The sequence below is a fragment of the Bos indicus genome, chromosome 5, assembly GCF_029378745.1.
Source record: "Bos indicus isolate NIAB-ARS_2022 breed Sahiwal x Tharparkar chromosome 5, NIAB-ARS_B.indTharparkar_mat_pri_1.0, whole genome shotgun sequence".
Taxonomy (NCBI): Eukaryota; Metazoa; Chordata; class Mammalia; order Artiodactyla; family Bovidae; genus Bos; species Bos indicus.
This window is the reverse complement of record NC_091764.1, coordinates 49986513-50013529: the sequence shown is the minus strand read 5'-3', so window position 1 is coordinate 50013529 and position 27017 is coordinate 49986513.

Genomic DNA, 27017 nt, shown 5'->3' with positions numbered 1-27017 from the left:
GTGAATAGTGATGTGATAAGCAGGAATATACAAATATCTCTTTGTGATCCTGTCTTCAGTTCTTTTAGGTATACCCAGAAATGGAATTGCTGGATTATAGGGTAATTTGGTTTTTAATTTTATGAGATACCTTCATCCCGTTTTGCAGAGTAGCTGTACCATTTCAGATTCTCACCAACAGTGTACAAACATTCTAATTTCTCCACTTCCTTGCCAACACTTGTTATTTTCTGATATTTTGATAATAGCCATCCTAACAGGTGTGAGGTGGTATGTGATTATAGTTTTTGACTTGCATTTCTCTAGTGATTACTGATAATGAGCATATGTCTTGTGTGGATAAATACCTATTCAAGTTCTTTACCTATTTTGTTGTTGTTGTTAGTTACAGAGTTGATAAAAGTTGATGCTTTTTATATAAATCTGTTTTTTTTTACATAATTTCCTAAAAGTGAAATCACTGGGCCAAAATGTGTACACACATTAAGGCTTTTTTAAAACTTTATTTTATATTGAAATATAAATGATTAACAATGTGATAGTTTCAGGTGGACAGCAGAGGGACTCAGCCATACGTATACATGTATCCATTGTCCACCAAACTCCCCTCCCACACAGGCTGCCACATAACATTGAGCAGAGTTCCTGTGCTCTACAGTAAGTCCTTGTTGGTTATCCATGTTAAATATAGCACTGCACACATGTCAATCCCCAACTCCCGAGCTATCCTTTCCCCCTTCCTCGTGTCCCCCACATCCCCTCCCAGCAACCATAGTTGGTTCCCTAAGACTTGTATGTCTGTTTATGTCTTGTAAATAAGTTCATTTTATATTATTTCTGTTTAGATTCTGCATCTATGAGATGTCATACAATATTTCTCCTTCTCTGTCTGACTTCAGTGGACTTAGAATTTTAGATTACTCAAGTTTTGTTGGATCACAAAGGTTGAGGTAGATGCCTAGAAACAGAATTTGGTCATAATCTATGCAAAACGTGGACTGGGGGCAATCAGAGTGAGAAAATTAACATCTAAACTCAACAAGAGTTGTCACTGAAGCGTGGAGTAAGACAGGGCAACTCAAAGAAGAGTGTTTTGTGCAACACTGTCTGATGTCCTCAGAGAGCAGTGGCTTTGATTAAGGCTGAGAGAGCGCTCTTGTATCGTCAGGTCTTTGGGCTTCTGAAAGGATGCAGGGGACCTTGGGCTCAATCAGTTGCTTTGCCTGGCTTTTTATTTTCTCAGAAATCCTATTCCTTGACTCTTGTGAAACCAAGCAACTAACATTCCTTCCAGGAGTTTTTTGTCTCCTTATTGTATGAACAGCCATAGATACTGGACAAGTGTAAATACCCACAGTTTCTTATAGCCAGAGCTCCCACAGAAGTATTCACATTATCAGAAGTTCTGGAAACTTCAAGAAAAAGGATCTTATCTTTGCATGACATTGGAAAATCACCATGGTGCGTGCCACATCATGGTGCCATGTTATCTTCTATTTGTTTTCTAGAGAACATATTTGTCTCTTTCGTTATAACAGTGATTATACGTTTTACCAGTCCCAATGTAAATGAGAGACTCAAGCTGGAATCATCAAGATTGCTCGGAGAAATATCAATCACCTCAAATATGCAGATGACACCACCCTTATGGCAGAAAGTGAAGAGGAACTCAAAAGCCTCTTGATGAAAGTGAAAGAGGAGAGTGAAAAAGTTGGCTTAAAGCTCAACATTCAGAAAATGAAGATCATGGCATCTGGTCCCATCACTTCATGGGAAATAGATGGGGAAACAGTGGAAACAGTGTCAGACTTTCTTTTTGGGGGCTCCAAAATCACTGCAGATGGTAACTGCAGCCATGAAATTAAAAGACGCTTACTCCTTGGAAGGAAAGTTATGACCTAGATAGCATATTCAAAAGCAGAGACATTACTTTGCGAACAAATGTTCGTCTAGTCAAGGCTATGGTTTTTCCAGTAGTCATGTATGGATGTGAGAGTTGGACTGTGAAGAAAGCTAAGCACTGAAGAATTGATGCTTTTGAACTGTGGTGTTGGAGAAGACTCTTGAGAGTCCCATGGACTGCAAGGAGATCCAACCAGTCCATTCTGAAGGAGATCAGCCCTGGAATTTCTTTGGAAGGAATGATGCTAAAGCTGCAACTCCAGTACTTTGGCCACCTCATGAGAAGAGTTGATTCATTGGAAAAGACTCTGATGCTGAGGGATTGGGGGCAGGAGGAAAAGGGGACGACAGAGGATGAGATGGCTGGATGGCATCACCGACTCGATGGACGTGAGTCTGAGTGAACTCCAGGAGTTGGTGATGGACAGGGAGACCTGGCGTGCTGCGATTGATGGGATCGCAAAGAGTCGGACACAACTAAGCAACAACTGAACTGAACTGACTGAAGTGTATTTTATTATTTACCTTTCTGAAATGGAAATGGAAAATACAGTTGTTGTAACTTTCTTTCCTGAGTACACCTACAGAAAAGCTGTTTTCTGGTTTGTTTTTTAAATTTTTTATTGAAATACAGTCGAGTTACATGTTGTGTTAATTTCTGCTGTACACCATGGTGATTCAGTATACATACATATATATGTTCTTTTCATATATATGTTTTTTTCATTACAGCTTATCATAGAATATTGAGTATACTTCTCTATCCTGTACAGTAGGACCTTGTTGTTTATCCTTTCTGCATATAATAGTTTATATCTGCCAACTCTAAATTCCCACTCCATCCCTCTCTCACCTACCCTCCCCACTGGTAACCACAAATTTGTTCTCTGTGTCTGGGAGTCTGTTTCTTTTTGTTCAGTTCAGTTCAGTCACTCAGTCATGTCAGACTCTTTGCGACCCTATGGACTGCAGCACGCCAGGCTTCCTTGTCCATCACCAAACCCGGAGTTTACTCATAAACTCATGTCCATCAAGTCGGTGATGCCATCCAACCATCTCATCCTCTGTTGTCCCCTTCTCCTCCTGCCGTCAATCTTTCCCAGCACAAGGGTCTTTTCAAATGAGTCAGTTCTTCACATCAGGTGGCCAAAGTATTGGAGTTTCAGCTTCAACATCAGTCCTTCCAATGAATATTCAGAGTTGATTTCCCTTAGGATTGACTGGTTGGATCTCCGTGTAGTCCAAGGGATTCTCAAGAGTTTTCTCCAACACCACAGTTCAAAGACATCAATTCTTAGGTGCTAAGCTTTGTTTATGCTCCAAATCTCACATCCATACATGACTACAAGAAAAACCATAGCTTTCATAGATGGACCTTTGTTGGCAAAGTATGTCTCTGATTTTTAATATGCTGTCTAGGTTGGTCATAGCTTTTCTTCCAAGGAGTAAGCATCTTTTAATTTCATGGCTGCAATCACCATCTGTGGTGATTTTGGAGCCCCCCAAAATAAAATCTCACTGTTTCCATTCTTTCCCATTCTATTTGCCATGAAGTGATTGGACCAGATGCCATGATCTTCGTTTTCTAAATGCTGAGCTTCAAGCCAACTTTTTCACTCTCCTCTTTAACTTTCATTAAGAGGCTCTTTAGTTCTTCTTCACTTTCTGCCATAAGGGTGGTGTCATCTACATATCTGAGGTTACTTATATTTCTTCCAGCAATCTTGATGCCACTTGTGCTTCATCCAGCCCGACATTTTGCATGATGCACTCTGCATATAAGTTAAACAAGCAGGCTGACAATATACAGCCTTGACGTACTCCTTTCCTGATTTGGAATCAGTCTGTTGTTCCATGTCCAGTTCTAACTGCTGTTTCATGACCTGCATACAGATTTCTCAGGAGGCAGGTCAGGTGGTCTGGTATTCCCATCTCTTGAAGAATTTTCCACAGTTTGTTGTGATCCACACAGTCAAAGGCTTTGGCGTAATCAATAAAGCAGAAATAGGTGTTTTTCTGGAACTGTCTTGCTTTTTCGATGATCCAGGGATGCTGGCAATTTGATCTCTGGTTCCTCTGCCTTTTCTAGAACCAGCTTGAACATCTGGAAGTTCATGGTGCACATACTGTTGAAGTCTGGCTTGGAGAATTTTGAGCATTACTTTACTAGCGTGTGAGATGAGTGCAATTGTGCAGTAGTTTGAGCATTCTTTGGCATTGCCTTTCTTTGGGATTGGAATGAAAACTGACCTTTTCCAGTCCTGTGGCCACTGCTGAGTTTTCCAAATTTGCGAGCATATTGACTGCAACACTTTCATAGCATCATCTTTTAGGATTTGAAATAGCTCAATCAAATTCCATCACCTCCACTAGCTTTGTTCACAGTGATGCTTCATAAGGCCCACTTGACTTCACATTCCAGGATGTCTGGCTCTAGGCGAGGGATCACACCATCGTGGTTATCTTGGTCATGAAGATCTTTTTTGTATGGTTCTTTTGTATATTCTTGCCACCTCTTCTTAATATCTTCTGCTTCTGTTAGGTCCATACCATTTCTGTCCTTTATTGTGCTCATCTTTGCATGAAATGTTCCCTTGGTATCTAATTTTCTTGAGATCTCTAGTCTTTCCCATTCTGTTGTTTTCCTCTATTTCTTTGCATTGATCACTGAGGAAGGCTTTCTTATCTCTCCTTGCTATTCTTTAGAACTCTGCATTCAGATGAGTATATCTTTCCTTTTCTCCTTTGCCTTTAGCTTCTCTTCTTTTCTCAGCTATTTGTGACGCCTCCTCAGACAACCACTTTGCCTTTTTGCATTTCTTTTTCTTGGGGATGGTCTTGATCACTGCCTCCTTACAGTGTCACATCCGTAGTTCCTCAGGCACTCTATCAGATCTAATCCCTTGAATCTGTTTCTCACTTCCACTGTATAATCATAAGGGATTTGATTTAGGTCATACCTGAATAGTCTAGTGGTTTTCCCTACCTTCTTCAATTTATGTCTGAATTTGGCAATAAGAAGTTCATGATCTGAGCCACAGTCAGCTCCCAGTCTTGTTTTTGCTGACTGTATAGAGCTTCTCCATCTTTGGCTGCAAAGAATATAATCAGTCTGATTTCAGTATTGACCATCTGGTAATGTCCATGTGTAGAGTCTTCTCTTGTGTTGTTGGAAGAGGGTGTTTGCTATGACCAGTGCATTCTTTTGGCAACATTCTGTTAGCCTTTGACCTGCTTCGTTTTGCACCACAAGGTCAAATTTGCCTGTTATTCCACGTATCTCGTGACTTCCTACTTTTGCATTCCAGTCCCCTATAATGATAAGGACATCTTTTTTGGATGTTAGTTCTAGAAGGTCTTATAGGTCTTCATGCTGCTGCTGCTGAGTTGCTTCAGTCGTGTCCGACTCTGTGCGACCCCATAGACGGCAGCCCACCAGGCTCCCCCGTCCCTGGGATTCTCCAGGCAAGAATACTGGAGTGGGTTGCCATTTCCTTCTCCAATGCATGAAAGTGAAACGTGAAAGTGAAGTCGCTCAGTCGTGTCTGACCCTTAGCGACCCCATGGACTGCAGCCTACCAGGCTCCTCCATCCATGGGATTTTCCAGGCAAGAGTACTGGAGTGGGGTGCCATTGCCTTCTCCGATAGGTCTTCATAGAACCGTTCAATTTCAGCTTCTTCAGCATTACTGGTAGGGGCAGAGACTTGGATTACTGTGATATTGAATGGTTTGCCTTTGAAACGAATAGAGATTATTCTGTTGGTTTTAAGATCGCATCCAAGTACTGCATTTCGGACTCTTGTTAACTATGATGACTCCTGCCGGGAGCCGGCATATTGCATATTGAGTGCATATTGCATATTGAGTGCAGCACTTTTCAGGATCTGGAATAGCTCAACTGGAATTCTATCACTGCCGGTAGCCAGTGAGGAACTCCGCCCATGACAAAGGTCATGAGGAAGGAGGCTCGGCATACGCAAAGGCGGGATCGAGCTTCAGGAGTCCCCCTGGAAATTCTCGAGCAATCTACCCCCAAAACCAGAGTCTGCCTACTTTCTGCTTTGTGCTTTCACCTACACCTCTGACTTTACGGGGGGCTGTCCCCCACTACCTCTCTGAAAAAAGAGTTAGCTTACAGCTCCAGTTAATAATTCCTGGGTGTGACAGTGTTTAACCTACAAACTCCTTTGGAAATCCTCTAGCCTGCCTGAATAGGTTTTTCCGGCCACATGTGATTGTTCAGAGCCTCCCAACTGTGAGAGGCAGGAGATGTTCTAAACTGTCTAAACACAGATTCTTTTGAGTAGTTAAAAGATTGATTAGAAATTGTATTGGTGAAGGGATTTTCACTTGTTGGGCCAATGTTTGCTGCTAAGTTTCCATATCCCTTACCTGCTGTGTCCCTGGCAGTGTATTGGTTAATATAATTGGTGTAAATAGTAGCTTTAATGTTTGTAACCTGGGACCCTTGAGTTAATTCTTTTTGTAGCCCACCACACCTTTGCGCTGTACGAATGCAACTTTATCTAATGCTTTTGGAGGGTGGCTCCTGACCAATCACCTTTAGAGAAAAATAAGTTTTCTGAAGAAAAGGTCTTAAAATGTTAACAGGCCTCCGGGCCAGAAGATGATGCAAATCACCTAAGCTTTTGCATATGATAAGTTTGCAGGAAGAAAGCCTGGTTTGCTGCAAGACTCTACCCCTTCCCCCATTATCCTCTGTGCATAACTTAAGGTATAAAAACTACTTTGAAAAATAAAGTGCGGGCCTTGTTCACCGAAACTTGGTCTCACCATGTCGTTCTTTCTCTTACCTTCTGGCTGAATTATTCAGCCTATTTTCTCCACTGAATTTCCTCACTGAGCTATCCTTATTTCAACAGCTTTTCTCCACTAAATTTCCTCACTGAGCTATCCTTATTTCAGCCTCTTTTCTTCACTGAATTTTACTGAGCTATCCTCATTCTATTACTCTTTATATCCTTAATTAACATTTAATTAAGCAATTGTTTCCTGATCTTCGCCTACGCCGTCTCTCCTTCGAATACCCTGGTTCAGCCGGGGCTGGTCCCCGGCAGACTCCTCCATTTCTTCTAAGGGATTCTTGTCCACAGTAGTAGATATAATGGTCATCTGAGTTAAATTCATCTGTTCCAGTGCATTTTAGTTCACTGATTCCTAAAATGTCAGTGTTCACTCTTAAACCATCTCCTGTTTGATAACTTCCAATTTGCCTTGATTCATGGACCTAACATTCCAGGTTCCTATGCAAAATTGTTCTTTACAGCATCGGACTTTATTTCCATCACCAGTCACATCCACAACTGGGTGTTGTTTTTGCTTTGGCTCCGTCTTTTCATTCTTTCTGGAGTTATTTCTCCGCTGATCTCCTGTAGCATATTGGGCACCTGCCAAACTAGGGAGTTCATCTTTCAGTGTCCTATCTTTTTGCCTTTTCATACTGTTCATGGGGTTCTCAGGGCAAGAATACTGAAGTGATTTGCCATTGCCTTCTCCAGTGGACCACGTTTTGTCAGAACTCTCTACCATGACCTGTCCATCTTGGGTGGCCCTACATGGCATGGCTCATGGTTTCATTGAGTTAGACAAGGCTGTGGTCCATGTGATCAGTTTGTTTAGTTTTCTGTGTGGTTTTTCATTCTGTCTGTCCTCTGATGGATAAGGATAAGAGGCTTTTGGAAGCTTCCTGATGGGAGAAACTGACTAAGGGGGAAACTGGGTCTTGTTCTGATGGGCAGTGCCATGTTCATTAAATCTTTAATCCAATTTTCTGTTGATGGGCAGGGCTGTGTTCCCTCCCTGTTGTTTGACCTGAGCCCAAACTATGGTGGAGGAAATGATATGTTCATTTGTGTTGTGTTTTAGATTCCACCTGTAAGTGATATCATAAGGTATTTGTCTTTCTCTTTCTGACTTACTTCACTTAGTATGATAATCTCAGTGTTGTTGCAAAATGTTGTTTTTCATTCTTTTTATGGCTGAGTAGTATTCCATTGTATATATGTACCACATCTTCTTTATCCATTCATCTGTCAGTGAACTTTTAGGTTCCTCCCACTTCTTGGCTATTATGAATAATGCTGCTGTGAACATAGGGGTGCATGTATCTTTTTGAATTATATTCTTGTCCAGAATCCTTGTTTTTGAAAACCATATAGCATAAGAGGAATCCCCTGCTGGGCTGAAGGAGGCCTCCTTATACTACCTAAACCCCCCAAAGTGGCTCTTAATCCTTTCCAGGAAGGTAGGGTTGGGCCTAGATTTCTTATATGTCCCTTGTTTGTTTTTCTTTTTGATTGCTCTTCTCTTGAAATCTGTTGTTTGAAAGGTTTGTTTAAAGCTTTTAAAAACTACTAGAAGCAAAGCAGGAAATGTGATAATGGATCATTAACTGAGAAGCATGTTTCTAACCAATGTTGACATTTATTCATGATGTTTTCTGTCTGTTACCATTTACTGGAACTCCACCAGGGATTTATTTTCTTTGCATCAAAGCTCTTCCCTTCAGTCAGCTTTGGCTAGGTTATACTGCTGGTTTTGTCTGTATTCAAACTTGTGATGTTTTGTTCATCATGGATTCTTTTTGCATTAATTGTGACTTTTCTAAAAACATTGCATAAAATTTCACTCATCTTGATTCCTGAGTTGTTTGAAATCCTGTGAATTTTGCCCTCAAGGAGAGTGCCTCACACCCATCACCCTAGATAACTAACAACCAAACCCCAAATCTTAGTGACTTACAAGAACAAAAATATTTATTTCTTTCTCATATTTCTTTGGGGTGACAGGTCAGCTGCAACTTTGATGGACTCAGCTAGGCTCTGCTCAGCTGGGCTCCACATGTCTTCTTTTTCCAGAAGTGTAAAAGGGAGTTGAAGAGTAAATTTTACATGTTTAGAGGAGTTTTCCTTCATCCCAAGGTCATGTCTTTGTTTTTTTGTTTATTTGGTTTTGGTTGTTTTGTTTTGTTTTGCTTTTTAATGAGTAAATGTGTGTTCTAAGCTGAAAATCACATTTGTTTTTCTTCGCCTTCAGAGTTCTTATTTAAAATGTTTTTCTTTTATCCCAAATGATACCTCATCATAGAAGAAAATACAAATAAGGAAAAGTAAGAAATAAAAATCATATCCATAATCCAAATATGTCAAAGTCATGTATTCTCTCACATGTACTGCCAAATTGTAAATGTATGTATAATCCTTATACCAGTAAAAATTTGACTTTACATCTGAATATCTACATGTAATCTTTTGTGAGGGAGGTTGTGCCTTCTTTTCCTTTTTTTTTTTTTTTTAAACTATTAATTTTGTAATGGGGTATAGCCAACTAACAATACTGTGATAATTTAGGTGAACAGCAAAGGGACTCAGCCATATGTATACATGTATTTACTCTCCCCTCAAACTTCCCTCCCATCTGGGCTGCCACATAACCGAGCAGAGTTCCATGTGCTATACAGTAGGTCCTTCTTGGTTATCCATTTTAAATATAGCAGCGTGTACTACATGTAATATCCTTTTTAAAAAATGCTATTTTACTAACAAGCACATGGAAAGATGCTCAGCATCATCGATCACTAGGAAAATGCAAATCAGTGCCACAATATGATACCACTTCACACCAACTAGGATGGCAAGAATATAAGACAATGGAAAATAACAAGTGTTGGTGAGGATATTAGGTAATTAGAACCTTATATGCTGCTGTTAGGAACATAACATGGTGCAGCCACTGTGGAAAATAGTCTGGTGTTTCCTCAATAAATTAAACCTAGAACTACCATATGACCCAGCCATCCCATGCCTAGGTATGTACCCAAAAGAACTGAAAACCAGGTGTTCAAACAAAAACTTGTACTCAACTCTTTGTTGTGGCATTATCCTTGGGAAATAATCTGATTATCCATTAACAGATGAATAGATAAATGAAGTGTATCCATAATAAGAAATGATTGGGTTATAAAAGGAATTAAGCACTGATACATGCTACAACGTGAACGAACTTTGAAAACACTATGCTAAGTGAAAGGAGCTGGACACAAAAGGTCACATATGATTCCACTTATATGATACGTCCTAAATAGGCAAATCCACAGATAGATCCAGGAGCTGGAGGGTGGAGGAGAAAAGAAAAGTTGACTGTTAATGGGAATGGGTCTCCTTTCAGGTGATGAGTAGATAGAGGAGAGCTGGTTGTACAACACTATGAATGTATTAGATGCATGGGATCACACCCAAAATCAAGTTTTTGATGCAAATAAAAACAGGACCGGTTATTCTCTTTTATAGATAAAGATTGAAAGCAATTGGCAGCAAGACCCAGTGTGGACACAATTAAAACTGACAGCACCTACAGGTAATTATGAGAAGTCTTACAAACACCATAGTGTTAGAGATTCAGATGCACTTTTAAAAGTGCAAAATGCCAGATGTTGTAATTCTATGTCAAGTCCATTAACCCCATCTCTTCTGGATACTTGGTAGCTTTGGTTTCCTTTGTTTAGTTGCTCAGTGTTTGACAAAGAGTGCAACTTTCCCTTCTATGATAAATGGTTTAACTCTTACACACTTGAAGCAGCAGGGGGCCTGTATTCATTCACTCTTTCATTCGCCCTATATTTAGACATCATCTCCTAACTGACATTTGTAAGTCATTTCATGCTTACAGCCTCTTAGAAAATATGTATACTCTTAACTAGAAGTGGCAGCATGGCAAACAGAAAATGTGCTGACAAGGGACTCCAAGGACATTGATTTTGAGACCTAGCCCCACCAATCTAGTTACTTTTCTGGAATAAGTAACTCAGTCTCTTTGAACCTTAGCTTTCTTATCTGTAAAATGGGAGTGCATATTGGACACTCAAGACAGATGAAGACAACGTGAAAAGGTAAAGAGTCCAAAAAGCTTGAGGTGAGGTAAAACTCATGATATTCTTCAGTGAGGCCAGCCCAGTTTCTTTTTTTTTTTAATCATTATTTATTTCACTGTTTGAGTCTTAGAAGTGGCATGCTCAGTCTTCCTTGCAGCATGTGAGATCTCATTCCCTGACCAGGGATCGAACCCAGGTGCCCTGCTTTGGGAGCTCAGAGTCTTATCCACTGGACCACCAGGGAAATCCCCAGCCCAGGTTCTTAATGCTAGCTGTCCATTAGAACTACCTGAGGAAAATTTAAACTACCCACGTTTGTGATTCTGTTCATTAGTCTGGGGTGGGGCTCAGACATTGATATTCTAATGCCATGGTTCTCAGACTTTGAAAGTAAAAGTCATTCAGCCCTGTCTGACTCTTTGCAACCCCATGGACTGTACAGTCCATGGAATTCTCCAGACCAGAATACTGGAGTGGGTAGCCTATCCCTTCTCCAGGGGATTGTCCCAACCCAGGTATCAAACCCAGATGCCTGCATTGCAAGCAGATTCAACCCAGGTATCAAACCCAGATGCCTGCATTGCAAGCAGATTTACCAGCTGAGCCACAAGGGAAGCCCAAGAATGCTGGAGTGGGTAGCCTATTCCTTCTCCAGCAGATCTTCCCGACCCAGGAATTGAACTAGGGTCTCCTGCATTGGAGGCAGATTCTTTACCAAGTGTGCTATCAGGGAGCCCTTAGCAAACATAAGAATCACTTAAAGAGTTTGGGAGAATACCCCCAGAGTTTCTGATTCCCTAGGTCTAGGACTGGGCTGAAAATTCACATTTCTAACAGTTTCCCAGATGATGTGATTACTGGTGACCTACTCACTTGGAGAAATCATTCAATGTGTATTTAGAAAGGATTAGTAGAAAATGCCATAAGGGCATTTGAGGGTATATACATTTTTCTCTTACTAACTGAGGACAGTAATATGTCATCACTCTGAAATTCCTCTTTATTTTATTAAGCATGTGCAGAGGATTCTCATAAAATATATGTGTTAAGAAATTGACACTAGAGATTGTTTCCCTATGAGGGGAGCTGATAAATGTATTTCTCACTGAATACATTTGGTACTGAATAAATTTTGCATCATATGCAATTATTTACAAATTAATACATTAATTAATTTAAAGTAAATCCAATAAAATCTTGGCTCAACTTAATGAGTAACAAAAATAATAGAGGAATCATGCTCCCTGGCCCTTACTACAAAGCTTCAGTAAGCAAAATAGCGTGATACTGGCACAAAAACAAACATATAGATCAATGGAATAGAATAAAAGGCCCAGAGATAAACTCATGTGCTTATGGTAAATTAGTGTATGACAAAGGAGGCAAGAATATACAATGGAGGAGAGACAGTCTCTTCAATAAGTGGTGCTGGGAACAGAATGAAATTAGAACTTTCTCTAACACTACATACAAAAATAAATTCAAAATGGATTAAAACTCTAAATATGAGACCAGATACTATAAAATTCCTAGAGGAAAGCATGGGCAGAACACTCTTTGACAGAAATCTCAGCAACATTTTTTTTTGTATCCCTGTCCTAAAGCAAAGGAAACAAATTAAAAAGCAAATTAGAGCTTATTAAACTTAAAATCCTTTGCACAGAAAGGAAGTCATAAACAAAATGAAATTATAACCTATAGACTAGAAGGAAATATTTGTAAATGATGCTACCAACAAAGGCTTACTTTCTAAAATGTACAAATGGCTCATACAGCTTAATATTTTAAAAAATCAAAAAATGGGCAGAAGATCTAAATAGACATTTCTCCAAAGAAGACATATAGGTGGCCACAGACACAAGAAAAGATGCTCAAAATCACTGATCATGAGAGAAATGCAAATCAAAACTAGAGTGAGATATCACCTCATACTAGTCCGAGTGGCTGTCATTAAAGGTGGGATTAACATATTCACACTACTATATATAAAATAGATAAACAAGGACCTACTGTATAGCACAGAGAATTATAGTCAGTATCTTCTAGTAACCTATAATGGAAAATAACCTGAAAAAGGATATATATATCTCTGAATCACTTTGCTGTATACCTGAAACTAATCCAATATTGCAAATTAACTATATTTTAATTTTCTTAATGGTTATTAAAATCTAATAGAGAAACCCTCTGAATATATTATATATGACTATCATCTTCCCCATATTGGAGTTCCCCAATATTCCTTGCATTGCACTAAAATTCATTTAAGCAGTCATAAATAAGTTTGTTTGTTTGTTTGTTAAGGACAGAAGAAAGGAGGAATGATAGGAAGGAGGAGAGAGAGAAATGGAAAGGAAAGGAAAGAAACATGAGCAGGTATACTAAAGTTTGTGATTTGGGCTGAGTCAGCTTCATTTTTCAGAAGGAAAAAAATCACATCAGAAAACTAGATAAATATCAGGATTAAAAGGTACAGAATAAATGCAATATAAGGAAAGGCATCAAGGGTAAATTATCAATTGATAACACTTTAAAATACCTTATTGAGAAGATTCCCACACCACAAAGACTTAGGAGAAAAGAGAGAAGGAAGATATATCTATCTGCTTGTGAGAGTTGGATTGGATGGTGGATAAGAAAATAGATAGGTAAAATATATTTATTTTTAATCTTTACATGTTGTATATATTGAGGAAGTTTAGGTGGTTGTTGTTTAATCATTAAGTCATTTTTGAAACCCTATGGACTGCCAGACTCCTGGGTCCATGGGCTATCCCGGGCAAGAATACTGGAGTGGGTTTCCATTTCCTTCTGTAGGGGATCTTCTCAACCCAGGGATATAACCAGCGTCTCCTGCTTAGCAGGTGGATTCTTTACCACTGAGGCACCAGGGAAGCCCAAAGTAGAAACAGAGAAACATCTCAATTATAATATGTAATAGGAAGTGAGTAACTTTTCACTGTGCGAGTTTAGGCCTTTGGCCTGAAGAGGGCGATATGAAACTACAAATAGCATAATGGTTTCCTGATTTTGCTTCTGATATTTCTGAACTGAGGAGCCATAAAAGAGCCTGGGACTGGGGAAAGGAAGCCTGTTGGCATTTGGACAAATAAGTCTTTGGAGCTAGCAACTGTCTCCAAAACTGCAGCTTTGAAACTGTTGAGTAGAACACCCAGCCACCGGTGCTCAGGCATGATTTTCTGTCCCTTTCCTTTTTATTGTTCCGTCACTCAGTCGTGTCTGACTCTGCGACCCCATGGACTGCAGCACGCAGGCTTCCCTTTACAACCTAAGAATTAATATTATATCCTTATTGTTAGAAGCTTCCTATTCTTTTTACATGAAATTATTCAGTTCAGTTCAGTCGCTCAGTCGTGTCCGACTCTTTGCGAATCCATGAATCGCAGCACGCCAGGCCTCCCTGTCCATCACCAGCTCCCAGAGTTCACCCAGGCTCACGTCCATAGAGTCAGTGATGCCATCCAGCCATCTCATTCTCTGTCATCCCCTTCTCCTCCTGCCCCCAATCCCTCCCAGCATCAGTCTTTTCCAGTGAGTCAACTCTTCGTATGAGGTGGCCAAAGTACTGGAGTTTCAGCTTTAGCATGAAATGATTAGAATGTAGAATGTGTTCACTGTTTAATGAAAAACAGGTTTGTGTTAGTGAAGACCTATTGCACAATCAGAAATCTAAAAAGTAGGAAGTTTTTCAAAAGGTTGTTCAAGTTTCTCAGAACTTTAGTAGTCTTTTGTTCTTTTTAACATGAAAAGACAAATATGATTACTTATATTTTATGAGATGTAATAGATTTATTAGTTTCTCATGTAAATTTCACTTGCTGCTGTTGCTGCTAAGTCACTTCAATTGTGTCCGACTCTGTGTGACCCCATAGACAGCAGCCCACCAGGCTCAAGTTTACTTAAATTGAAAACGGGCCTACTTAACTAACCACCATGGCCTAGAGAGGTCCAGTTATGTTTTCACATACGGCATGTCCTGTGTGCATGGGGACTGTCTCCTATATTGTTTCACATTCTCCAGACAATTCAAGGAAGAGCAAAGACAAACGACCGATAAACGTGTAAACATGTTCATCCTTGCCAGTAATCAGGGAAATGCAAATCGAAATCAAAAGGAGATACCATTTTAGATTCATTGTACAGGCAAAAATTTTGAAGCCACATTTGAGTTTGTTGGAAAATGGGCACCTCCACACGCTGCTGGAAGAGTTTAAATTGGCACAACCACACTAGAGAGCAATTTGGTATGTGTAATAAAGTTAATGATGCATATACCCTGCAGTCCAGTAGTTCTGCTCCCCTTAAGTTGGAAACATGGCTGCACATTTAAACTCATTATCCCAGTGGGCTATCACCCCATCACCCCATAAGAAACTCTTGCACGTGTGCATCTGGAAACAAATTCAAAAATATTCTTAGTAACATTGTTTATAACTGCAAAAGAATTGTCCAACAGCATACATGTCCATTAGCTGGACTTCAGTTCAGTTCAGTCACTCAGTCGTGTCCGACTCTTTGCAACCCCATGAACTGCAGCATGCCAGGCCTCCCTGTCCATCACCAACTCCTGGAGTCCACCCAAACCCATGTCCATCAAGTTGTTGATGCCATCTAACCATCTTATCCTCTATCGTCCACTTCTCCTCCTGCCCTCAATCTTTCCCAGCATCAGGGTCTTTTCCAATGAGTCAGCTCTTTGCATCAGGTGGCCAAAGTACTGGAGTTTCAGCTTTAGCATCAGTCCTTCCAATGAACACCCAGGACTGATCTCCTTTAGGATGGACTGGTTGGAGCTCCTTGCAGTCCAAGGGACTCTCAAGAGTCTTCTCCAACACCACACTTCAAAAGCATCAGTTCTTCTGCGCTCAACTTTCTTTATAGTCCAACTCTCACATCCATACATGACCCCTGGAAAAACCATAGCCTTGACTAGATGGACGTTTGTTGGCAAAGTAATATCTCTGCTTTTCAATATGCTATCTAGGTTGGTCATAACTTTCCTTCCAAGGAGTAAATGTCTTTTAATTTCATGGTTGCAATCACCATCTGCAGTGATTTTGGAGCCCAGAAAAAGAAAGTCAGCCGCTGTTTCCACTGTTTCCCCATTTATTTGCCATGAAGTGATGGGACCAGATGCCATGATCTTCATTTTCTGAATGTTGAGCTTTAAGCCAACTTTTTCACTCTCCACTTTCACTTTCATCAAGAGGCTCTTTAGTTCTTCTTCACTTTCTGCCATAAGGATGGTGTCATCTGCATATATAAGGTTATTGATATTTCTCCCGGCAATCTTGATTCCAGCTTGTGCTTCTTCCAGCCCAGCGTTTCTCATGATGTACTCTGCATATAAGTTAAATAACCAGGGTGACAATATACAGCCTTGACGTATTCCTTTTCCTATCTGGAACCGGTCTGTTGTTCTATGTCCAGTTCTAACTGTTGCTTTCTGACCTGCATACAAGTTTCTCAAGAGGCAGGTCAGGTGGTCTGGTATTCCCATCTCTTTCAGAATTTTCCACAGTTTATTGTGATCCACACAGTCAAAGGCTTTGGCATAGTCAATAAAGCAGAAATAGATGTTTCTCTGGAACTCTCTTGTTTTTTTGATGATCCAGCGGATGTTGGCAATTTGATCTCTGGAGAACAGAGAAATAAATTATGGTGTAGTCACTCAGAAAACTAATGAAACTGCACAAACTGCTGGGACCTGCAACAACATGACTGCATTTCACAGACATAATTTTGATAAGCAGTCGGCAGCACAGAGCACATGCAATGGAAATCTACATCACAACCCAGAGTCTAGTCATAGCTGCTCTCCCAGGCAAAGGGCTGTGCCCTAGATCTGGCCTGGCTTGGAATGTTGAGTTTGTGCCCTGTGTTTAATTGGGACATCCCTCTTCTGCTCTCAGAAGTTGGCACTCTTGGTCTCAGATCTTTGGAGTTAGATTGAGACTTAAACCAGTCACTTCCTTGGTCCTCAGGCCATTGGGTTTGGACTAGAACCATACCATGATGTTTGTGCGTCTCCACCTTGCAGACAGAAGAAAAGTGTTTTGAGGGGAAGGAGGAGATATTCAGACGTCTTTTTTGCTTTCTTCAGAGAAGACTTCATGGGCTAAATCGTGACAGCTAATCACCATTCCCCTGGGAGCACTGAGGGGAGGGGTATTTCTCCCTATTTTATGATAAAAAGAAAGTAAACACAATCTGTCCAATAAAAGGGGGGTGGGGACCAACTGTTACCTGGGAATTAGGAGACTGTTGCATAGTCTGTTCCAGTGCCACAAATATAGAGGTAACAGCTTAGTGGTTAAGTATTAGACTCTGGACCCAGACTTCCCTGGTTCTGATTCCAGCTTTGCTACTTGCTAGCTATACATCGTCCTTGGGAAAGACTTGTCACTTTCTGTGTCTTAATGTTGTCATCTATAAAATGGGGCTGATACTGATAGCACCAAACCCATAGGGCTGTGATGAGGATTAAATGAGATATGCAGGTAAAGTGGTTGGAGCTGCACATCTAAATGAGTGTTCTTTGTTGTTAGTATTGTTGATGTTGTTCTGGGAAGGAAAATAAATACCTTTGTGGAATCTTAGGTAATAATAACAGTATTTGCAGTCTTCTTATTCCAAATTGGATGCTAGACCTCATCAAAGAGATGGAATAACGTAGGAATTTCCAGCACTGGGGAAAGGCCAATAAGGGAGACATTTTGGCCAAAGAGCTTATTGGGGGGCCCTGAGTCACCTCATGTGGGCAGTTTCTTGCTCTGCCTCTTTACCCTACTGTGACCTCTGGCACTAACCCACAGCTTATGACTGTGCCCAAACTGGATTAACAAATGGATCTGGGGACCTCCTTTCCACCCAGATCACCTGCCCTGGGTTTCCAGTAAGCCAGTGAACCCGGTTTGAATTTGAAGAGTTCATTCCCAGGTGTACAGCTGGAGAGTCTGATGTTCCACCACGTACCTCACAGTAGATGCTCCTGCCATTCTGAACACACTGAAATCTCTGTCTCTGATGAAATCATGTTCTCCTAAGCTGCACTCCTAGACTACAGAGCTCTAGAGTTTATGATGCCGTTTCAAATACATTTTCTCTCTGATTCCAGCTCTTAAATTACACATTCATTCCACTGTTTCATAAGCAAGAAAACAAAAGATCAAAGAGGCCAAAGCAACAGAACTGGAACTGAAGCCCAGCTTTCCTCTAAACCCAAGGCTCTTTCCATTCCGTCTCAGTCACCTCACTCTTAACAGATCTTACTCTCAGAGACTCCACTTGAGGGTGCCTCAGCTAACCACAGTCCTCTTACCTGCGTTCTTAGTGTTATAGCACTTTTATTTTCATTCATTATGCTTCTTTTGATAATTTAACCTCATCGAAATTAAAGAAACATGATCCTCAAATACAAAGAATTTCCACTGAAGAGCAATACAATATCCAAATTATGCAGTCTGTCATATGACATCATCATTCATTCATGATTTTCAACTAGACAGTTATTGAGCATCTGCTATACGCCAGGAACAGTAGTCAAGCATGCTCCATCACCAGACAGATCAGAAGAGGATCAGAGAAATAGAAAAATAAGAACATAGAGTGGTAAGTGCTCTGCCGAAAGGAAGCATCAAGTGCTGGGCCAGGGTGGGGGTGGGAGGGCATGAGAAAGGGATTTAATGTGGCCTGGGGGAGGGTGTTCAGGGAACGTGTTTCCAGGATGATGGTCTAGGTAAGTTATAAATGCTGAGACATTAGGCAGGCAGAGGATGGGAGTGGGCAGTCACAGTGTGCTCATGTGTGTATAAGCGTGTGCATTCTACAGGGACTCACCCAGAACCCCTGAATTGGTATGAAGATTATTTTAGGCTGAAAACATTTGATATTCAAAAGAGACAGAAAAAAGCCTTATTGGAGCTTCACTTATCTGACTAAAAGCAGCAACTTCTGGGAAACGAGGCTACCATAAATCCCCTCTCCAGGAGGTTTCATGGCCATGAAGAAGCTGGAAAGACCACTCTCACCTGCCTAATCAAACATTATTACAGACTTTCTCATCTCTTGTTTGTGGCTCTAAAAACCCATTTGTCTTCTCCTAAAGACATTTCTTTGTCCTTTCTAGAGAAGCCTGTTCTTCCCCCTTTTTTAATAGTTAGGTATATAAGCCTTTAACCATTTAGCAAGCTAGCTATTTTTTTTGTTAGCATTGGTATGCATACAAATACCTTTTTTTCTACTAATCTGTCTCTTGTCAATTTAATTCACAGGCCCCAAAAACCTGAACCAAAGAAGGTAGAGAAAAGTCTTCCTCGCCAACAGTTCCGAGTAGAGGAATAGCCCTTGCAAAAGTGTGAGGGTGTGAGGGAGCGGCACGACGCCTCCAAAGCACAATGAGAGATGGAGTGCGGCTGAAGCAAGGGAGAGTGTGGGTGTGGCAAGAAATGAAGCCGTGTTGCTGTGACGGTCAATCATGAAGGCGCTGAGGACTGTCACAAATGTACCTTAATCAAATAATAGGTAAAGATCACCATTAGTACTTGAGGATTCTGAAAGGATGTCAGATATGGCCAAAGTCTATCTGCTATTCTGCGTCAGACTGTATTTATAGACAGGGCCCTATCTATAACTTTTATTATGACTAACCCCATCAATAAAAAAGATCTGATATGGCTGGAGCGAGTTTAAAAATAAAATTAAAAAAAAAAAAGACTCAAAAAAAAAAAAAAAGATCTGTGCATTCATCCTCAGTATCTGTTTATTTTTTAATAAAGTACATACGTAAACTATAGTTTCATATGTCTTACTCCTGTAAGACTGTTTACAAAATATAGCATATACAAAAAAGGAAGTTAAAAAAGAATATGGATATTATAATGTCTTTCCAAACCCCATAATCTTACACCTCTTGGGGCAAAAGTTCCTTTCTATTGGGAATGCCTACCTTCAGCAAATGAAATGAGATACAGATCTAACTCCGAGTTCTTCCAAGGAAAATTCAGAAGATGAGGCAGGAAAAATTGTCCAGAAAAAAAGCCCCCAGGAGATAATAGTGACACCAGTCTCTATTAGACTTTTAAGAGAGTGGTTCTCTTAGAAACTGAATTGTTTCTTAGGAAACTTTTGACCATGTCAGAAGTTGACTTGTCTCCATATTCAGAGAGGAGTGATGTTAGCATTCAGTGAACAGGTCCAAGGCTGGATGTCCTGCAACACCCAGGTCAGTCTCCTATTAATCAAGAATTGTCCCACCAGCCATTCATATATGCGAAATATTCATTTAAATTATATGAAGCTTTAGTCTTACTCCAATTAACTTGTTAAACGCACAGTAGTTTTGATACATATTAGCATGCTGGTTTTATTCTAACATTCATGCATACCTTTGACTTGCACTCATTGACCTGTACATTTATTTTTTTCTTTTTTCCCACAGCTTTAATGAGGTACAATTGACATATAAAATTTGTGCATCCTGTATGGAATATCTTCTGGTCTTATTACTTCGCTCTTATCTAAATTTATCTGACTACTTCAAGCCTTCTACTGAGTTGGGTCTGAGTGTTTACATACTGAAATTTATATCACTTCATTACTTACTTTGGTTTTTTTGGTCTTCATTTTGCAGGTAGGATATTATATTGATTGCATAAAGAAAAATATGAGTACAGGTAAATGTTATTTTCTATACATTTTCTTTTAGGATAGCAAGTTGGGTGTTACAAAATCATTTATTATAAAAAAGTGGTAGTTAGGGTAGTGACTATTCTTCATACTACTGTATTAGTGAATGCAGGTCATTATACACTTGTCAAAACCCATAGAATATATGGCACAAAGAGTGAACCCTGATGTAAACTATGGATTTCAGCGAATAATAATATATCAATTTTGACTCATCAGTGGTAACAAAGGTACCTCAAGAAAGCAAAATATTAACAAGGAAAATGTTAATAAAGGGGAAGTGTCAGGAGCGAGGGAGTGTACCTGTGCTCTCTCTTCCCTGTGGCCCTAACACTGCTCAAAAAACAAAGAAATTTTTTAAAATTTAAGGCAACACTGGTTCTGATTGGCTTAAGAACCGCTGCTTTAAAGAAAGACCTACTACATAAAAATTCGATGTATATTAAAAAAAAAAAACACAGATGATAATTGCTTTCCAAACCTTCCACTTCCCTGGTATACTCACCAGGAACATTTCTGTGTCTAAAATGAGGAGTAACTGTGCAGACTTGTCTCTCTGTAGAAGAGGTGACAAAATTAGGCAGTTTTAAAATGTCTGCTGCCAAAGAATAACGGCAAGAAAAGGAGGGGTATGTCATTCATTTCCTAAATTATAAGCATTCGAGATGCATGTATTTCTTGGAATAATTAAACTTTTTGTGAGTGTTTGCACTGCATACTAATCCATCTCTGGATTCTGACAGCTGAATTGAAACTGCCATTTCTCGCCTAACTTTCTTTGGCTGTTTTCCTCTGAGTAATCATATCTTTTTTTTTTTATTTATAAGTAATGGGTTTTAATACTTTCATCAGGATGGGTTCATTGACTATTCATATTCTGCTTATATTGTGCAGCAGCCACATGGGAAGTCATAGTAGGATTTCAAAGCAGAAAATAGTAACTCTGATGAGAAGACTGTTATGTGTGGGTGTTTGGAAGTTATGAATATGAGATTAAACAAGCAAATTCTATTTTAATGATTTGTGCAAAATGGAAATGTGATTTTGGGCAGATGGTTAAAAATATTCTAAAGCACTTTTATTCAAAGAAAATTACAGATATTTAAAAACCCCAATTTATTTTAGCTTTAGTTTTCTTGAAAATTGGAGAAGAATTTTTTGGTGGGGAGGGGAGTTGAATTACACAAATGAACATTTGAGAAGAATCATTCATTTTATTGTTCTCTTTTGCTGCTTCTCTCCCTGTGACTAATGTCTGTACCTCTTCCTTTCTCATCCTTCCTCTCCTACCCTCTGTCCTTAGTATCTCCTGCACCGACCCCCTCAGGGTGTTATCTATACTCATCTTTATTGTAACATTCTGCCCTCATCCCTGCCAGGGAAAGTGCATCAGAATGAAACTGGCAAGATCTTTTGACAGCTTGTCTTTACTCCTCTGTTGCCAGGAAAGGGAAAATGGCTATTTATATGGTCCATTTCCACAAGCTGCTGTTAAATTATGGGCCAAGTTCTTTTACTACAGTGATTAATATTTCTTGATTGACTACCTGGCAGACTGCATGGGGCCAATCCAACCTAGGAGCAACTGGGATTTCCCTAGATCTGGGCAGGGTTCAATAGAGCCTTCACTTGGATATTCGGAAGTGGGTTTTTATTATCGAATTTTGTTTACACTAATTCAGCCTGATGGTATTGGGTTGAATCATATGGCATTGCTATCTATTATATCAAAAATGGTCAAATATCAGCATTGTCATATGATTCAACTTCATAGACAATAATTATGTGTTGATTAGGACTGAATAGACTATCAAAGCATTCTATAAAAGATGTAAGGTAGTGTACTGGAAATACAGACACACCATAAACCAATAAACTACAAAACAAAACCATTAAGAATAAAGAAATTCTCAACTAACACAGGAAGTTTAGACAAGGAAGTAAATAAGAGATGAACACCCTATAAGGTCCTCCGCAATTGCAACAGTTTTGCTATACACTTGGAAGTTAACTTTCTGCACCAAAACCGTAACAGCAATGCAAGAACAGCCAACATTATGTGCCTGGCTTGGTGTGTGTTTTATATACATTTTGCATTTAAGCCCTACCACAAAGTTATTAGGGAAATTATTATCCTCCTTTTATAAATGAAAAAAGTTAAATTTTATTATCTTAAAGGTGAAAACAGTCCAGTTTCTTAGATATACATTAAATTGAAAAAAAATCTTAACCATATCATCAGTCTCACTTGAGTAAATGTGGCAAATCTTTTATAGGGATACACTTTTAATAGCCCTTGGGCCAAGATTCTCAAGCAGTAAGAATCACTGGGAGACTTTCCCCTAACCCAAAATTTGGACCCTATTTGTCTTTGGTCCTCCAATGGTGGTCTTCAAGGCAGCATTACTGACATGCTTAGGAGCTTATTAGAAGTGCAGGATCTCAGGCCTCACTCCAGTACAACCTTATTTTAACAAGGTTAAATATGCACAGGTGATTTGTATGCACACTGAAGTCAAGAAGTGTGGCTTTAAGTACAGAAGAGCTCCCATGTGCATGAATTCTAAACAGACCCCCAAGGTGATTCTGATATAGGTGGTCAATGGTAAGATCATACTTTATAAAACCTTGCCCCAGGACATGATAATCTTCGGAATGTAATCTTCGGAAAGCTCTGCTGCAAGAATTTGAGATGCCAAGAGGGGTGTCCACAGAGTCAAGACAATATAAGATATGGATGCACAACAATTGGTGGTCTGATACTCTGCTGCTAAGTCGCCTCAGTCATGTCTGACTCTGTGCGACCCCATAGACAGCAGTCCACCAGGCTCCCCTATCCCTGGGATTCTCCAGGCAAGAACACTGGAGTGAGTTGCCATTTCCTTCTCCAATGCATGAAAGTGAAAAGTGAAAGTGAAGTCGCTCAGTCATGTCCGACCCTCAGCGACCCCATGGACTGCAGCCTTCCAGGCTCCTCTGTCCATGGGATTTTCCAGGGAAGAGTACTGGAGTGGGGTGTCGTTGCCTTCTCCGTCTGATACTCTAGCTGGATCCAATAATATAACCTAGAATACTGGCAGGGCTTCATCAGTTTTTTCATCCCAGTGGGCAGAGTAGACTGTATCCCTGATGTGAAGAGTAGTAGCAGACTGGTCTACCTTAGACGTGAAATTCTTATACACTAAAACTATAAAAAAAAATTCTGTGAATTTGGTATTGACTCCTTAATGTGTTTGTATTTAACTTTTAAATAACTGAAATTATCTGCCACTAGGACAAAGTGATGCTGCAATAAAGTGAATGGTGTATTTTGTGGCTTCGAGGAACCAGGTACATTCTCCTACCTATTTCCAGGGTTACTGATCAAATAATGAATTTACTTCTGGAAATTTGGAGTGGTCCTAAAATGAAAATATTAGATAACAGAGTGGCTTAATTTGTAGTATGGATCCCACTTTTAGGCACCCCAGATTTCTCACTGCTTGCCCCTAAAGAATGAGAATGTGACAGGGGAGGGGTAGGTTTTAGGGGCAAAGTGCAGCCATCTCTGTTGCAAAACTAAGAAAACAGGTACCACAAGGGGGAGCAAAGTCACAGAATTAGAGTCACAGTTGACTGTCTCCCAATTTGACTGACCCTAGCTTTCTGGATTTTGTGTCATAGGCATTCTCAGGATAAGGTTTGTGAGGCAAAATATGGGAAAGTTGAGGAGAACTTGAAGAGATTAAGAAGTGACTTGTGAATCACTCTGAATGGCTGGATCAGAAGAGATCCACCAAGGGAAAACCATCAGTCAGTCATACACAGGTCACTATACATGAACCTCCTTCACAAGTGTTTAGTAGCGTTAGTCGCTCAGTCGTTTCTGACTCTTTGCGATCCCATGGACTGTAGCCCGCCAGGCTCCTCTGTCCATGGGATTCTCCAGGCAAGAATACTGGAGTGAATTGCCATTCCCTTCTCCAGAGGATCTTCCTGACCCAGGGATCAAACCCAGGACTCCTGGGTTGCAGGCAGATTCTTTACCGTTTGAGCTACAGGGAAGACCCCATCACAAGCGTATAGGAACTGTAAGTTCATAGGCAGAAGAGTGACAAACCAGGAAAACTCACTTTAGAGGAAAGCAGATATGGGCTGGAATGCTGGCCTTTGCAGTTACTGGACTTTCCAGGTTCTCTCTGTAAAACGAGGACAATAGCAATCACCTTGTAAGCTTCTTATAAGAATGTATGCAAAATGATTTGTTTTGTATTTGTGACCCTACCTTCTACAGCAATAAAATGGTGGCTTACTAATATTAAGACATGGACATTAAAAAAAAAAGTTTATTGACAGTTTATTGGGCACCATGATAAACTCAAAAATGATTAAGATACTGTCTCCAATGTTTAAATTGCTTTCTGTCAGATTACAGCTGAGATAACAAAGATAACTAATACTCACTGGGTAGGTACAAAGGTCTGGAGTTCTTAGAAGTACTTTTTAAGGATTGTCTCAGTAAGTGCTTATAACAGTCCCAGGAATGAGGCATTTACCCATTTTTCAGATGAGGAGACTGAGGCCCCAGGAGATGCAGTAGTTTTTATCAGCTCCCTTGGGAAGCAGCAGAGCTAGTATTCACCTCTGGGTACCCTGTCTTTGGGGCTTGTAACCACCTAAAGGTTACAAGGTCTAGACTCAGCCAACAGTTCATTTCCAGTGGCTGCACTCTCTGCTGCTGTGTTATGTTTCCCAGGTGCAAATATGAAATAAATCTCAGTGGCTCCATGGGTGAATGATATGAATATATTTGGATTTGACTACAGTTACTGCCAAAGTAACTGAGAAATCTGTATGCAGGTTAAGAAGCAACAGTTAGAACTGGACATGGAACAACGGACTGGTTCCAAATCAGGAAAGGAGTACATCAAGGCTGTAAATTGTCACCCTGCTTATTTAACTTACATACAGAGTACATCATGCGAAATGCCAGGCTGGATGAAGCACAAGCTGTGATCAAGATTGCCGGGAGAAATATCAATAACCTCAGATATGCAGATGACACCACACTTATGGCAGAAAGTGAAGAACTAAAGAGCCTCTTGATGAAAGAGGTGAGTGAAAAAGTTGGCTTAAAGCTCAACATTCAGAAAACGAAGATCATGGCATCTGTCCCATCACTTCATGGCAAATAGGTGGGGAAACAGTGAGAGACTTTATTTTGGGGGGGCTCCAAAATCACTGCAGATGGTGACTGCAGCCATCAAAAAGATGCTTGCTCTTTGGAAGTAAAGCTATGACCAACCTAGATAGCATATTAAAAAGCAGAGTCATTACTTTACCAACAAAGGTCCGTCTAGTCAAAGCTATGGTTTTTCCAGTGGTCATGTATGGATGTGCTGCTGCTGCTGCTAAGTCACTTCAGTCGTGTCCGACTCTGTGCGACCCCATAGACAGCAGCCCACCAGGCTCCACAAAGTTGGACTATAAAGAAAGCTATGCCGAAGAATTGATGCTTTTGAAGTGTGGTGTTGGAGAAGACTCTTGAGCATACGTTGGCCAGCAGGGCGATTCAACCCGTCCATCCTAAAGGAGATCAATCCTGAGTATTCATTGGCAGGACTGATGCTGCCACCTCATGGTGGCAATACTTTGGCCACCTGATGTGAAGAGCTGACTCATTTGAATAGACCCTGATGCTGGGAAAGATTGAAGGTGTGAGGAGAAGGGGATAACAGAGGATGAGATGGTTGGATGGCATCACCGACTCAATGGACATGAGCTTGAGTACGCTCCAGGAGTTGGTGATGGACAGGGAAGCCTTGACATGCTGCCGTCCATGGGGTGGCAAAGAGTCGGACACAAGTGAGCGACTGAACTGAACTGACTGCCAAAGTATACTTGCCTCTGGTCTCTCTACCCTCCTGGCCAACTGATCCTTCCACGCTGCCAACAGTTACCCTTATAAAACATGTATGTGATCATGACACTTCTCTACTTAAAAGGCTCACTGCTGTCTGCAGAACTGTGTCCAAGAGCTCGGCACAGGAGGCCTCTCCCAGTTGGCCCTGACCTTCCTTCTCACCTCTGCTTTGGATATCTGGCTCTTCACCCAACACTCTTACATAAAACAGCCACACATGAAACTAGGGCAGTCAGGGATTCCATAGTTAACCTCCTGTGTCGCAAAATGGAAAGAATAGATTTTTTTCACTTTTTCCTTACATTTTATTCTGTTGTTATAATGTAAAAAGATTTGCCTAAAAATTAAATTTAAAAAAGCTATATAACTAAAAACAATGTGCACGCACTCACTTGAAACACATGTTTTACTTTTTTTTTTTTTTTTAATAATTTTCGCCTACTGTCAAAGATCTGGTATTTCAGAGGAGGGCATCCTGTATCTCATTTGCAGTTCCCCCAGAGTAGGATTTTCCTTCTCCCTGAAATGCAACACTTTCTCTCTCTAAGGTGGCAAACTACTTACTACTCACCCTTTAAATCCAGTTCAAATATCTCTTCTCTGGGAAGACTTT